The sequence below is a fragment of the Choloepus didactylus genome, chromosome 21, assembly GCF_015220235.1.
Source record: "Choloepus didactylus isolate mChoDid1 chromosome 21, mChoDid1.pri, whole genome shotgun sequence".
Lineage (NCBI taxonomy): Eukaryota > Metazoa > Chordata > Mammalia > Pilosa > Megalonychidae > Choloepus > Choloepus didactylus.
The window spans coordinates 45,385,128-45,402,073 of NC_051327.1; the positions used below are offsets into that span (position 1 = coordinate 45,385,128).

The 16,946-nt window shown below is 39.7% G+C and overlaps 2 pseudogenes; both read right to left on the reverse strand.

The window, feature by feature from the left end:
* Nucleotides 1-10,014: 10,014 nt before the first annotated feature.
* Nucleotides 10,015-10,972, reverse strand: LOC119517266 (annotated as a pseudogene).
* A 4,078-nt stretch (nt 10,973-15,050) lies between these two features.
* On the reverse strand, nt 15,051-16,235 carry LOC119517617 (annotated as a pseudogene).
* Nucleotides 16,236-16,946: the final 711 nt, after the last annotated feature.

Below are 16,946 nucleotides of genomic sequence, written 5' to 3' on the forward strand. Positions count from 1 at the left end.
TAGATTAGGAAGTGGCAAAAGTACTGAGGCAGAGCTACCAGGAGGTTCAGATTCAAATTCTGCATACCAAGCTTGGGTTCAAGGAGCTTCTCACATTAACCCAACCTCCTGAGACAGTTTCCCAAACCTCCAGTCTCAGTAGCACTTCATCTCTCCCTCAGTTCTGCTGCTCCTCCCAGCTCTATCACACCACCCTTTGCCCCAGGACCAGCAGCTCAGTCAGGCACGTGTCTGAGGGCACCCGTGTGTGTGTTGACATGACAGCATCGTAAACTGTCTGGGTCTGACATGAGTGGTCCTCAATAGCTCTTCCTCAAACTTCTCTATGTATCACTTGCCAACAAAAACAACATTCAAGAAAGCATGTGAATGGCAGCACCTTGCAACCTAAGGCTAGATTTATACACATTAGGACCTTTCTGAACCGTTGTCCGGGGATGACACTTCACTTGCCCTCAGCAGGAAGCAGGAACCTCATGGGGCCCTGAAGGGGTCCTTGACTCCAAGCCATTGGTACTACTTATGGCTGGGCAAGTTCTGAGGTGTGGTGGGCAAGCCCAGAAGGACATGTGGCAGCCAGATGAGGTCGTGTGTACACAAATACCTCTTGGACTGATGCCCAGTCCAGGCCTACCTGCTGTGCTGCCCTCCCAGGGGACAGAAGACAAGTTAGAATTGATGTAGAAGATCCGGTCAGACATTCTCCCTCAAGCAACCAAATGGTTTGGTGTCTCTTAGAGAACTGGTAGGGAAGGTTCCCTGAGGGCACTAGTTTGCATAGTTACCCTCCCCTGGAAACCCTGAGACTGCCTGTGAGGTCGTCATTACCTGGTGAGGTCACAGAAGGAATCTGCGACTGGAGGGGCAGGCTGCAGGCCCTCGGGGTTTATGGAGGGGAGCGGGGTAGAGGTAGAGAGACACCCTGCCTGGACCCTCACCCCTGGCCCCCTCCACCCATGCCCTAGTCAAGTAGCCGCTCCCTGTGGGGCATACTTATGGGGCTGGCACAGACCCAGCAACCCAAACGAGAGAAACCCAAACTCTAAGACTAGTTTCAGGGGCTCCCATAACTTGGTATAACTGCTCCTTCAAAGCACTTTGCCCATTTGTAATTTCACACATATCTGTAAGTTCCTTTTCATTGTCCTTCACTTCCACTGTCCCCTTTTTTCCCCTCACCTTTTTTTACATTTTTGTGAAATATAAAATATATATATATAACATCTTTTATTGTATGTTTTTTTAATTATTTTTTTTATTTTTTATTTTTCATACAGTTGATTTAAAAAAAAAAACAAAAAACAAGGAAAAAAATATGTAGAGCCTCCTTGAGGAGCCTGTGGAGAATGCAGGGGTATAGGCCTACCCCACCTCGATGGTTGCTAACATGACCACAGACTTAGGGGACTGGTAGTTTTCCTTTTTTGCAGCATCTTTGCCTGGTTTTGGTATTAGATTGATGGGTTGAGCCCTCTACCACAGGACTTGCCCTTGGAAAGACTGCTGCTGCAAAGGAGAGGCTAGGCCTCCCTATAATTGTGCCTAAGAGCCTCCTCCTGAATGCCTCTTTGTTGCTCAGATGTGGCCCTCTCTCTCTAGCTACGCCAACTTGAAAGGTGAAATCACTGCCCTCCCCCCTCCACGTGGGATCAGACACCCAGGGGAGTGAATCTCCCTGGCAACGTGGAATATGACTCAAGAGAGAACATCTTCTTGACCAAAAGGGGGATGTGAAAGGAAATGAAATAAGCTTCAGTGGTAGAGAGATTCCAAAAGGAGCCGAGAGGTCACTCTGGTGGGCACTCTTAGGCACCATATAGACAACCCTTTTTAGGTTCTAATGAATTGGGGTAGCTGGTGGTGGATACCTGAAACCATCAAACTACAACCCAGAACCCATGACTCTTGAAGACAATTGTATAAAAATGTGGCTTATGAGGGGGGACAGGGGGATTGGGGGGGCCATAGGGATCACACTCCCGTTTGTTTAGTCTGTGGATGGATGAGTGGAAAGGTGGGGGAAGGAAACAAACAAACAAACAAACAGACAAGGGTGCCCAGTGTTTTTACTTTAGTTGCTCTTTTTCACTTTAATTATTATTCTGGTTATTGTTGTATGTGTCGTAATGAGGGTGTCGGGGATTGATTTTGGTGATGAATGCACAACTGTGTAATGGTACTGTGAACAATCGAATGTACAATTTGTTTTGTATGACTGCGTGGTATGTGAATATATCTCAAAAGAATGAATATTAAAAAAAAAATAGAAGTGAATGCCCATATTGCATTTGGTTGCTTGCTCTTAAATTTAGTCTGTAGGTTCTTCTTCTCTCTTTTTACTTCCTTGCAATTTATTTGTTGAAAAAAACATCGTGTCCTTTGTCCTGCACAGTATTCCATGTTTCAGAATTTGCTGATTGTATCGTGACATGGTGTCGTTTAATATGTTCCTCAATTCCTTGTATTACCATAAGCTGGTAGTATGAGAAGCTTTTCAAACTGCAAATTTCCAGGCCCCACTTAAAAATGTATTCAGGAAGACCTGTGTGCGTGCTGGGGACCTCTGTTTTTCACAAGAGCCCCAGGTGAGTCAATTTACTTCATGTTTGGGAATTGCCCACCTGTCTGACTCCTCCAGTAACCACAAATCTGCCTCAGTCTTACCAAGTGTCAGAGACAGACTTCTGTGGGCTAACTGAACCCCACAGTGGGAACTCTCTGGGAGCCCCTGGACCTGTGCCTCCTTCCTCTAACCCAAGTTAGAGAAACTTCTTAAGTTATCGGAAACTTTTCTGGCCTTGAGGGTGTGTGTGTGCTAGGAGGAGGGGCAACGGTCTGGCTCTGCGGCCCCTGAAGAGAAGTGTGTGCTGCCCGCAGAGTGGGCGGCTTCACCTGGGGCTGAGCACAGTGAGCTGCTGACAGGACCTGCTGGTCGCAGGCTGCTGAGGAGGTGGGCCCAGGACACAGGCCCCAACCCCCTGCTGTTTCTTCTCTGCTGGCTGCTCCCCCACCCCCACTCCCCAGGACCAACTGTCCCCTTAAGTGTTGAGACACTCCACCGGTACCAGCCAAGTACTTCACTGCCTTGGGAGACAGCAGTTAGAGTGGTCTGCATCAGATCACTTCACCACCCTCTTCAAATCCCTCCCCCGGTTCCCATCATGCTTAATATAAGATCCATACTTCCGGCCCTGGCTGACAAGGCCCACTATGGTCTGGCCTGTGCCTACTTTTCCCTCAGCATCTTTCGTTCTTCTCTCTCAGTCAGTTCCCCAGCCATACTGGCTCTTTAGCTGGTCCTAGAACAAGCCAGGTTCATTCTTATCTCAGGGTCTTTATGTTTGTCATTTCCTCTGCCAGGAATGTTCCCTCCCACCCCTCACAAGCTCCTTAATTCACATCGCTGCTGAAATATCACCTCCTCAAAGAAGCCTTCCCTGACTACCTAGGGTAACATAGCACCCCCTCATCACTCTACCCTCTTTTCCTGCCTTATTTTTCTTCATAGCAATTATAACTACCTGAAATTATGTTATTTACTTGTTTGTCTCTTCCCTTAGTTGTGGGTGTTGAGGAGAGTGGCTTTGATCATCTCATCTATCCCAAGCAACTAGCACAGTGGCTGGTATGTAACAAGTGCACAATAAATATTTGTGGAATAAATGGATAGATGAATGGATTGATAAGACAGAAGAGCATCTTCTCAACCCTGCATCTCTTCTATATCTCTTCTATAGATGCACACACATGCACACACACACAGAAGCACTCACCAGTCTTTCCACTTCTTAAGAACCTACTTGCATCCTGCCCCAGTTCACACAGGTATCAGTGAGGGCACCTTGTAGTCAGAAGCTGAACCCAAGAGTCCCTCTTGGAGACAGAACAACCAAGTCCCACAAATGGGAAGGTATTCAAGGGAACAGGGACAGGCTTGGACAGGCTGGATTTCAAGTCAAACACTGTTACAGAAAAACCATTTTATTGAGCAGTAGGGACCCCACTAGGGCCAGAAAGGGCTGGGAGTAAAGGAGTGTGCTAGCCCCAGGGGCTCCAGAGAGCAGGTCTCCCTGGGTCTCCCTCTTCTGCCTCCTGGGAACTCAGACAGGAGGCTCCCTGGGTGGCCACAGATTGCTTCCTCTTGGTCTCTTCCAGTTTCAGGAAGCCCAGTCCCTCCTGGGTTCTGCTGGTGGCCACTGGCAATGACGCAGAGCAGGAGCCCATCTAGGCCCTCTCTATGTACCTGGTTCTTCCTCGGCTAGCAGAATACAGCCTTCTCTTTATGCTGCCCAATAAAGAACACTAGGGGATTGAGCAGAGGAACACAGGGTTTTCTTCCAGGTCAGCTTCAGCCTCTGGGATGTTCAAAGCAGTCTCTCAACCCTGTCTCAGGTTCTGCAGTTCCTTGCCAATGGCCAGTTGGTATGGAAGGGGCTTGGGCAGGCTCAGGCAGGAAGGCTCAGGTTCTATCTCCAGTGATGGGCAACGGAGGTCACTGCAAAAAGAGGCACTAGAGGTCTTAGACAGTTAAATGTTTGTCCTCTGCATAGAGTGGCTCAGCCAGCAAGCTTCTGGTGGGTCAGCCTCCTGCCACTATGCTGTAAACGCCGAATTTTGGGGCGAGAGCAGCCTGGGTCTTCGTCTGACTCTGCCAGAGCTCGGCGTCTCTTGAGACCCCGCCTGGGGCCTGGCTTCTCTGCTTCCGCCTTTGCTGGGGTGGCCACAGGAGCATCCCCATAGACCCGGTAGCCCCCAACCAGGCAGTACGTCTCCCCATGCCAGCACACCCGGGTTTCTCCACACCCTCGGTAGAGGAGATGGTAGTAGCCAGGTGTGGGAGGAGAAACAGGAGCCACAGCTGCAGGGAAGAAGACCAGAACTGATCAGTCACTTTTGCTTTCCAGGACCTCCCCTCTCTCACTGTTGCTGCCTGATGCCCTCCTATCTGTTTGGGCCATCACGCCCAAGAGACCCCTTGAGAAGGTGTATTGACTGAAAAGCAATTCTGTGGAGACTCCGGCAGCAGTAGGAGATGAGGAAATCTATTTCCCATTCCCAAAGACAACGGTTTAACCCCAAAATGATTCTGATTCTCTCCCTTCCACAACCCAGGAAACATTTCTTAAGGCCTGTTACTTCTGAGGCTTTACTAGAAATGGTTTCCAAGTTTTGAAAAAAAATAATCTCAGATAAATCAGTTAAGAACCCCTCTCTCCTGGCAGCTTATCTTGGGCCCCAGTCATGCTGCCTGTTTCAACCACACTCAACCCTAGCCCTCTGATACTTTTATCTAGATTAGGAAGTGGCAAAAGTACTGAGGCAGAGCTACCAGGAGGTTCAGATTCAAATTCTGCATACCAAGCTTGGGTTCAAGGAGCTTCTCACATTAACCCAACCTCCTGAGACAGTTTCCCAGACCTCCAGTCTCAGTAGCACTTCATCTCTCCCTCAGTTCTGCTGCTCCTCCCAGCTCTATCACACCACCCTTTGCCCCAGGACCAGCAGCTCAGTCAGGCACGTGTCTGAGGGCACCCGTGTGTGTGTTGACATGACAGCATCGTAAACTCCCTGGGTCTGACATGAGTGGTCCTCAATAGCTCTTCCTCAAACTGCTCTATGTATCACTTGCCAACAAAAACAACATTCAAGAAAGCATGTGAATGGCAGCACCTTGCAACCTAAGGCTAGATTTATACACATTAGGACCTTTCTGAACCGTTGTCCGGGGATGACACTTCACTTGCCCTCAGCAGGAAGCAGGAACCTCGTGGGGCCCTGAAGGGGTCCTTGACTCCAAGCCATTGGTACTACTTATGGCTGGGCAAGTTCTGAGGTGTGGTGGGCAAGCCCAGAAGGACATGTGGCAGCCAGATGAGGGCGTGTGTACACAAATACCTCTTGGACTGATGCCCAGTCCAGGCCTACCTGCTGTGCTGCCCTCCCAGGGGACAGAAGACAAGTTAGAATTAATGTAGAAGATCCGGTCAGACATTCTCCCTCAAGCAACCAAATGGTTTGGTGTCTCTCAGAGAACTGGTAGGGAAGGTTCCCTGAGGGCACTAGTTTGCATAGTTACCCTCCCCTGGAAACCCTGAGACTGCCTGTGAGGTCGTCATTACCTGGTGAGGTCACAGAAGGAATCTGCGACTGGAGGGGCAGGCTGCAGGCCCTCGGGGTTTATGGAGGGGAGCGGGGTAGAGGTAGAGAGACACCCTGCCTGGACCCTCACCCCTGGCCCTCTCCACCCATGCCCTAGTCAAGTAGCCGCTCCCTGTGGGGCATGCTTATGGGGCTGGCACAGACCCAGCAACCCAAACGAGAGAAACCCAAACTCTAAGACTAGTTTCAGGGGCTCCCATAACTTGGCATAACTGCTCCTTCAAAGCACTTTGCCCATTTGTAATTTCACACATATCTGTAAGTTCCTTTTCATTGTCCCTCTCTTCCACTGTCCCTTTTTTTTCCCTCACCTTTTTTTACATTTTTGTGAAATATAACATATATATAGAAAAGTGATAACATTCAAAGTACAATTTAACAAGTAGTCAGAGAGCAAATTTCAAAGGATGTTGTGGGTTATAGTTCCACGATTTCAGTTATTTCCTTATTGTGAAGTAGAACATATGTACTAAAGGTCCCTCATTATTTTATCTTGTGTGCCAACCGCAGTACCTGGCATATTGTAGGGCTAAGTAAATATTTGTTGAATGAATAATTGAAAAAGAGAGAAGGAGACTTGGGATGGAAGATGAAGATTTCTTTTGTACATATTTAGTATGAGATGCCCATGAGACATCCAAGTGGGGGTGTGTACTGGGTAGCTAGTAGGAGATAGAGATACTTTTGGGGACCATCAGCATTCAGCCGATATTTTAAGTCATGGGATTAAATGAATTTGCAAGGGAGAGTTTTTGAAATTAGAAGGGAAGAGTACCTAAGACTAAGAAGGAACCAGCAAAGGAGACCGAAAAGGACAGACCGGAGAGATGGGAGGAAAACCAGGAGAGTGTGGGGTCAGGGAAGCCCAGGGAAGAGAGAGATCCAAGGAAGAGGGAAGGGTCAACCATGTCACATGCTGTTAGGGAAATAAGTGAGGAGAGGTAATATTTAGTAGATTGAGCAACTTTGAGGAAACTGGTGATGTTAATCAGAGCAGTTTTGGTAGAGTGGCAGAGGTGGAAGCCAGGCTGGAGCGGGCTGAGGAGTGAAAAGAAAGTGGAGAGAGTATCCATAACTGAGCAGAGCACACTGTGCCAGCTTCGTGGCTTTTCAGGGAGACTATCTTTTGTTAGAATAAATAAAGTAATATTAACAGTAGTTATCTCTGAGACCTGGGATTTTGCTGTTCTTCCTTTTACTCCTTTTGCCTCTACCTTCAAAGTATTTCTAGAATGGGCCATTTCTCACCTCCTCCACTACTGGCTTCCTGGTCTGTGCCACCAGTACCTCTCACATTGATTACCGAGTCACCTTCTAACTAGTCTTGCTGCATCTACCCTTGCCCCTTAACAGTCTGCTCTTAATATAACAAAGTTATCAGTAGATCATGCCTCTCCTCTACTTAAAACCCTTTACTGGCTCCTACTTCATGGGCATAAAAAAAAAAATGATGCAAGCTGGAACATAAAGGAGATATGTGTTTAAATTATTGAAAGATAACTGTCATTGCAGAATCCAATAATCCTTAAATATTCAAATATAAAAACAAACTAAGATTTTTTTCAGGAAAATTAACATGCACATACACAAACCCACACAAAGAAATAATTTATAGCCCACAGATTTGTGCTTCAAAAATTTTCCAGACAGAAGGATTAAAACCTCAGATGGAACCTTGTATTGCCTCAAAGAAATAATACTAAACATGTAAAATTGAAAGAAAATATATCAGGCATTGGAATTTTAAGCATTTTGTTGTTCTAAAACTAGTTGACTGAAGGAAAACTAGGTTTAGGCACTGTGTGGCTTGAGCTATAAATAAAAGTAAAGATTATGACAAAAATAGCTAAAAGAAAGCATAGTTAATAAAAAAGTTCAGAAGGATGGAAAAAGCCTGTAAATATAAGAAAAGAGAAATGCATTTACAAGATGAGAAGTTACTGAAAAAGGCATACAGTGAAAACATAAATGCTTATTAAGGACTTACCTCTAATTGTAAATAAAAGTAAAAAAAAAGAGGAGGAGAAAGAAATAAAAATTATATATACACATATTTCAAAGCAAAAAAATTCATGGTAAATTAATTTTATTTGTTATTGATGTATTATAAGACCCAATATAAAAATAAATTCAGAAAGTATAAGTATAATGCAGATTTTACAGATTTTAATTGTATGTTTTCTTTTATTAGCAGACTGTTGTTAAATATTTTATTCCCGAAATAGAGGTTGAACTTTAAACATTCAAAAAATTTTTAAGTATATAAGCAGATTTAATTTTACAAAGAAAATCTTAATATAAATTGAAAAGAAAATCAAATGTTATAATTCTAGTGCTTGAAGACAATGTATCTAATTACAATTACAAAAGTTTAAATAAACAAAAAATCAAGTACTTGGGAAATGAAAACATACTTCCTTAAAAACCTTCAAACTGCAAAGGCAAATAAAATTGGATTTTCAGATTATGTAGAGTATATTTTCTATAAAAATGAAACAAATACTCTACCTTACAAAAATTTGAGGTACAAGAAAATAATCATTCCTCAAAAATTCTTAGCTTTACACCATTTCTCTATTAAAGATTTCAAAATAAATGAGTGAAGCATTAACTGAAGAATTTATTTATTTTTAAGGAACTTTAAGAAAAATTTGAAATCAGGATAAAGGGAATTATTTTATGAAGTACACAGAATGTCAGCAAAGTAATTTATAGGCACATTACAGAAAGGTAGGTTTTCAAATATTTAGCAATTAGACACCAAACATATTACTGCATGCAGAAACTTAACATGGAAAATTTACAAAATTTCAGATCCTAAAGCTTTGCAAGAGTCTTTATTTTGCCAAGTTACCAAGAACACAGTCATCTCACAGGTTTAAATGACAAAGTAAATACCAAAAGCTTTACTTATAAGCAGTAACTGAAAACTGCAAAAGATTATGTAAAAAATAACAATACTTATGTAATATATACATACATATGCATAATTGTTACTTTAGAAGAATAAAATTAATCTCTTACTGATTATTCAGTCCTCTTTAGGGCATTTCCATTTTATTTAATATTTTTCACTATGTCCAAGTTTTCTTCACTGTTAATATATAACATGTTCTATAGTTTAATTATTTCACAATATTATGCTTAGCTCTAGGTCTGGATGAGTGAATATTCCTCAAAAGAAGAGCCATTGTGTATTCAAAATATTGCAAAATATAGGTTTTCTGATAACAATGGCCACAATTTATTTGTACTGCATCAAGTGCTTTACATTCTTCATCTCATTCAATCTTCACAATAACTCACAGACCTGGAATTTTTATTTATCTTGTACAATTGAGGACACTGAGTCTTGAATTATCAGTGAGTTATTAAAGATTATATAGCAAAAATGATTGCAGATCTAGAATCAAAACCTTGGAATGTCTGATTTCAAAGTAAGTGCTTTCAAACTCTATACTTGTTTCTTCCCTATATATTAAATGGATTGAGTTTGGGAACTATCAATGTGTCAAAAAAATAGCTGTTTTCTATAATAAACGTATCTGAAATTGGAACATCCATGGGGATTTATGTAATATTATTTAAAAGGTGATATGACATTTTCTTATTTTGCATATTAGTTGCTCTTTATAAAACACTTGTATTTAAACACTGAGTTTAAAACATAAAGCATGATTTCCAATTTCAAAATGGATTTCCAAAACCATTTTCCTGAAAATATTCAAGATCATGTTTGGCCAAGTAAAAGATGGCTCAACAGAAATATAAACTAAAAGATTAATTTATCTTAGATAGAATCCAAGCAAATATGCAAATGTGACAGAAAGAAAAGATAAGATTAAATGAACAGCATCACTGTCCTTTGAATTGCCTGGAGCCTTCTCTCTTCTGCATGATTCTAATGAGAGCATTTTTCACCTCTTTGTTCCTAAGACTGTAAATGAGTGGATTCAGCATGGGGCTCACTATTGTATAAAACACAGAGGCCACTTGATCCCTTCCCAAGGAGTAGGACTGCTTTGGTTTTAAATAAGTAAAAATCATAGTGCTGTAAAAGATGGTGACTCCCAGGAAGTGGGAGGCACAAGTAGAAAAGGCTTTGCGTTTTCCTGAAGTGGAATTAATTTTCATGATAGTAGACAGAATGGACCCATAGGACACAGAGATTGTGATAAGAGACACCATTACATTGAAACAACTAAAAATGAGTATCATAATTTCAGTGTCCTGAGTGTCAGTGCAGGACAGGGCTAAAATTGGGATTGTGTCACAGAAAAAGTGGTGGATTACAATGGATTTACAGAAATGCAAACTGTTCATGTAAACAACATTGACTAATGATTCAGTAAAGCCAATCACATAGGACCCAGTGATAAGGGCTTGGCAGAATCTCCTGGACATAACAACTGGGTAAGTCAGAGGATTGCAGATAGCTACATAGCGGTCATAGGCCATTGAAGAGAGAAGGAAAAATTCAGTGACACCCAGGAAGAAAAAAAAAGACATCTGGGTGAAGCAGCCCATGAATGAAATATACGTGGTAGAATTCAATAAATTCTCTAGGGTTTTAGGTGCGATGGCCGTAGAGTAACAGAGGTCAAGGAATGACAGGTGACTGAGGAAAAAATACATGGGGGTGTGAAGCTGGAGATCCAGGCAAATTATCAGTATCATCCCTGCATTTCCCAACATGGTAATCAAGTAAGTATATCATGAGAAATAACATAAAGAGGACCCTCTGGATCACCTCAGAGTCTGTCAATCCCACAAGAATGAAATCAAGCACATTTGTGTTATTCCTACTCCACATAGTGTTCAACTGTTGTAAACTGTTTGGAAATCAAAGCTGATATTTAGCGTGAATGGCTTGAAAAAGTTTTTTGTTTATGTGAATGACCTGGCATTTAAAAAAAAAATTGTTTAGTTCTTCTAGAAATATAAATAGCTATAAGTCATCATTTGAATATTCTGTAATACAAGTCCATGTATATTACATAATTGGACTGAATGGTCAGGGTTATAAATGCTTGCCTTCATTAACACATTTAATCCACCTGAAAATATTATACCATAGGTGTTACTATTATCCTCATTTTTAGATGAGAAAAAGGGCAGAAAATGTTTAAGTAACTTATCCAGAGTCAAAGCCATTAAATGTTGATTCTGTCATTCTACAGAGATATGTGGAGTCCACAGAACATGTTCATAACATTATCTAACTGTGTACAGTTAATTTCAACAAAACTGAGAAAATATTTTTTTTGTAATAACCAATGACAGAAAAAGTTTTAATGAGTCATTTACTTTTATTTTGTATCCAATTTTATTTAACACAATGTCTAATCATAAATATCAACCTTATAGGGCTTTATTTGATTGTGTTAAAATTAAGATCACACATTTTAATTTCTGAAAGATAAGTTGTTTTCCAAAATTGACCATTCAAAATAAAAACTCTTCCAAAATTATACTTCCAATTTATGTACATTGCTTGTGGACCCAGATTCCATCAACTCTGTATTTCCATTTCTACAAGTCCTGGCTTTCCTTAGGCCTAAATGTTACGTATATGCATAGGTATGTTCTTTTAATAACACACCCATTTTATTTGATTTGAAATAAAACCCTTTAATTTTGACAATAATACTAACCATGAGCAAAAGGTGGTGGAAAAGTTTCTTCCGAAATCATCTATCTAGATATTTGTCAACCTCAAATTTTTCACACAAATAAAATATATAATTTATATACAGAGATCCAAATTCCTAGGTCAAAATGTTTCCTCCCTTTAAAATAAATGAATTTTATTTTTTCTTGCATGCATTTTTGTTTTAACCTGAGGTAAAATAAATCAACCTAAAAATTTTGTTCAGGTTCTCATCAAATGGAAAGCTTACCTGGAAATTATGTCTCAGCAGTATACCACGGAGCTACTGTGTATAAAAGTAGGGCAAAGTAACCCTTGCCTTTCATCCTGACAAAGCCATGGCACCTTTTATATTGCGGACTGCTGATGAAACCTTTGGTCATCCCTGGGAACCAATTTCCAAGAATTATTGCTAGGCATGTTTCCAAGGATAAAAGCTCAAGGACTAATGTATCCATGTTAGGTTTGTACCAGAGTTCCTTATTCCTTAGACACCTCATAATTTTGAGCATGATTGTTTGCTATTCCTTAGTGATGCTCTAATTTGTTGTCTGGGTAACAAGGAAGGTATTTCTAGAGAAATACTTGATTACTCTATGACTGAAAGGCCAGATTGTTAGCCACAAGGTGGGACTAGCACATTTTTCACAATGAAACATTTTTTTTAAAGGTGTAGCACTATCATGGGAGCAAAACTAGTTTATTACACAAAAATTAGAGTACAACAAAATTCACGGAAGAAAATGAAAATAATTCATAACTGTTAATCTTTACATGTATTTTCCTCCAATTATTTTCCTTTATGTATATGATGCTGTGCTAGTTTGGATGTATCATGTCCTGCCAAAAGACATATTCGTGTTGATTAGGTCAGAACCTTGTTTCCATGGAATGTGACCCACCCAACTGTAGGTGATAACACTGATTAGATAATTTTCATAGAGGTGTGGCCCCACCCATTCAGTGGGTACCTTGATTAATTTACTAGAGCTCAGACAGAAGGAGCACATTGCCAAAGCTGAGAGAAGAAAGCCATTTTGAAACCAGACCCCAGAGCAGATGCCAGCCACATGCCTTTCCAGGTAACAGAGGTTTTCCAGATGCCAAACCTTTTCTCTAGTGAAGGTATACTCATGTTTATCCCTTAGCTTGGACAATTTATGGCCTTAAGACTGTAACTTTGTAACCAAATAAACCCCCTTTATAAAAGCTAATCCATTTCTTGTATTTTGCATTCTGGCAGCATTAGCAAACTGCAACAGATGCTTATTTATATATCTATTTACATATATGAATAATTTTATCATACAGTATTTTCAGTAACTTTATCCTGACATTATCATTAAGTAATTATAATACTACTTGATCTAAATTAAATTAGCCTTTTGTAAAACCTCACAGTTTCATGTATTAAGCATTAGATGTTGCCCCATCACAAACTTTCCTCTAGGAGTGTGCACCAGGTGATGAATGGATATTTAGTTCTTCCAGATAACTTTTCATTTCAGATATTTTACCTTTCCATTCTTGATCATCTTAAAATACATTATAAACATCTTTATTCAAATGTTTTACATTTCTTTTTTTTCTTTGTTTTGTGTTTAGTGATTTTTTTTTATTATATACTGTATTTCGGGAGTGATATCTTATAAACTGTTTTGACTATGTTGTCTTCCTTTAAAGTTTCTTCAGTTTTGTTCGGTCAGGCCATAAACTACAAACAGTGTATTTTTTAACATCTCAGATTTATTTTATTTTTTGATAAGGAAGATATGTTTGGTTTTCTCCTTATACTTAGTCTATGACCCTCACTCCAGGGCATGGTCCTTCTAATTTATGGCTTTTTTTTTTTCTCAGTTTCATGCCTGAGTCAATTATGTAGAGATATTCTTCATAACAGCTGGTTGTAACTCTAACTTCTCCAAGTGCTTAGTGAGCTCTGTAGTTGTATTCTGCTCTTAGCCCGGTGGCAGTGTCTCTTGGCTAAGCCTCTCCAGTCCCACCTGCACACATGCAGCCCATTCTTCAGCCTAGGACCTACAGGGAACCCCCATACCAACATTTGGGGCACCTTCTTCTGGTTCCCTGTCTTGAATGTTCTACTTCTTCAGGTGCTGGGAACTCCAATTTCTGTCTGCTTAGTTTTTTTTTTTTTTTTGAGCTTGACAAATTTATTGGTATTTTAGTAAAGACATTCATCTCAGTCATTTCTCTCTCCCATCTTGACCTTAGGTAAATATTTCATTTGGGTCAAGAAAAGAATATATAGGAGAGGGATAGTTGTTATTTTAACAAACAATAAAATGGATGAAAATGTAAAGTCTGTCTATATTTAAGTAAGTTAACTCCACATTATCTTGATAAAATTAAATCATGTAAGAACTAATAGTTCCATCTATATTTCCATTGTTTTACTTGGGGCCTATTCTGAACTTAAATGCAAGTGAACAAAGTGTTAGAAATATACAAGTCAGGCTGCGTCTCTGGAGTTATTAATTACCTATTAGAAGAGATCAGTGAGCAGTCACCACCAATAAAATAGTCTGAAGCTGCCTCCAAATTTAACATTGTAGGAATTTTTAAGGAAACCATTATACTTAAATGTTTCTTTTATTTGTGACTATGCTTTTAAAGATGCATTTTACTGTCACATTAAAAAAAAGTTCATACACAATACAAAAATACCAAAAATAAAACCAAACCCTACAACACAGAGAACAAAGTATATGTGATCAGATTCCATGAACTACATTTGAAGATGCATTTTCCTTCCATTTCCCTAAAATGTGCTTTTGAGAGGCAATTCTTCAATACATAGACACTTAAAATAAGCCATATTATTCTATTAATAAGAAAGTTAAATTCAAATTGGATTTCACAAGTTAGTAACTTAAATGCTTTGACAAAGTACAGAAAGTGCATCTTCTCATTTTCCATCTTCACACAATGTTAATTTTTTTTGGTGTTCATATCTTTTAAAAAATAAAAATAGCCAAATATTTAAGCAATATGTACATTTATATATTTTTTTTGGTGGTGGTTTGTATTTTAAAAGAAACAGCTTCCTTATGATTTACCTCAAGTTCTGGTGGAAATGCTGACAAGAACTAGCTAAAAACAAAAACCAACAGAAGCACATTCAAAATACTGATTTACTTTGGTAGCAAATGGTCATTCTTTGAAGACTAATGAAGGTAGACAAGACCCATTAAGTAAGTGAGCTATTTCAAATACTCAACAGTTTACACAGAATTTCAAAAAGTGTTTATTTTTAAAGAGCTAAGCCTGTATCCACTGCTAGCGATGCAATAACTAGTTTATGATGACTTGAAACGAAACAAATGCCCATAGGAAAAAAAGCTGTGTTTTAAATTGATTTAAGTTTACTTTCAGTCAATAGTCCAGTAACATTCTCCTCCCAATACAATACTCCCCCCTTCTATAAGGCTGTTCCTGGGAGCCAGACAGTTCAGGTAATGAGGGAGTTAAGAGAGCAACTGCTTGCATTTTGAAGAACCAGGTTAAATAGGCAATTACTTTTTGTTTCCCTCTTAATGTGCTAATAATTGTGTCTAAAAAAATATGCAATTCTAAAAAGGTACCATTTCTGATTTCTTTATTATCTGTAACCTTTGGAAACTAATCACATGAAACTACAAAATTAGCAAATGTCTTGAAATCTGTATATAAAACATAAATTACCTCTAATTTCAAACTCTCATTTATTAGTGTACCACTCAATCTTAAAAAAAAAAAAGAAAGAAAAAAAGGCGGCTCCAAAGATAGTCTTATACCATTCTTTAAAAAAGGAAACTGTTCCTTTTAACTTTACACCCACCCCCACACCCCAATCCCAAAACACATCATTTAATTGTCTTGGTCATGGACATTTCCAAGGTGAGATTTTATATTTCGCTCCCATAGCTTCTGGTTATCAGAAAACCCATGCTTTCCTTTGTTGAAGGAATTTGGTCCTGCTGATGTTGGTGTATCCCTTCCAATATTCTTCATCCTCATCTTTGCTTCTGGAGGCATTTCCTCTGGCTCACTCTCATTTTATGAAGCTATCATCATTCCAAGGATGCCCGTTATCACTGCTGTTATTCAACATTGTGCTAGAAGTTATCTTCATCTTCATTAAAAGCTGCTGCTACTGAAAGGGTTTTTGGAGCAAGAGTTGCAACAGTTTCTTTAGGCTTACTTGATCCAAGTTTGATGGATATGGCTGATGCTTTCTTTGTCATCTGACTACCTATGGCAAATCCAAACTTGGAGATCTTTGTAGGCTTTGTTGGGAGGTCGCCAGCTTCTTCTTCAGCTGATCGTTTCTCAGCGCTGCGACTGGAACTTTCCCCTCCATTACTCCGACGGTTCCAGCTCCCTGCGGCTTCTCAGGCCTCTCCTCTCCCGCCTTCCCGTCCGCCATTTTCCGCGCCGCGGCCTCCCCTCCTGTCTGCTTAGTTTTACAAGACTAGACCTTTATACTCTGCTTGTACTCTTCACTTCCTTGCTCAGCTATCTAGAAAGACAAGTTAAACATAAGTCTCTTCTCATGTAATTCCAGAATCTGATGAATAACTGAACTTTCTGGCTTGTTGTCCAATGCCTGGAAGCAAAATTTATATGCATTTTGTCGAGGTTTAGAATTAGTTATGATATCATGGAAATTCTTGTGCCACTTACTCTGTCAGGGCAGAAGCAAAAGTCTGTCCTACGTCTTTTTCTGAAGTTTCTCCCTCCTCTCATAGAATACTTCCTTTTTTTTTTTTTTTTTTTCCTTATTTTTCCCCCCCTTGAGGTTTGGGGGTGGTTATTAAAGAATGGTTCTATGGTTCTATTTAATTTGTTTCTTTGTTTGATAAGTATAATCAATTTTTGGCTTTCTAATTCATTAATGCTATTTTAGTTTCATCACTGTTATTCTCCCTACTTTTTAAGATTTAACTCCTTTTTCTTTCTCTAGCATCATCATATAATTAATTATGTGATTTATTTATGTTTCCTGTTTAAGAATACGGCATTTAATGTTTCCATTATTCATCTAAGCACCACTTTATTTTTATTGTATGTTCAGTGTTATGCATTACTTTTATTGTTATCCATTATATAAATAGTCTAGAATCAAATTTTTATTTTA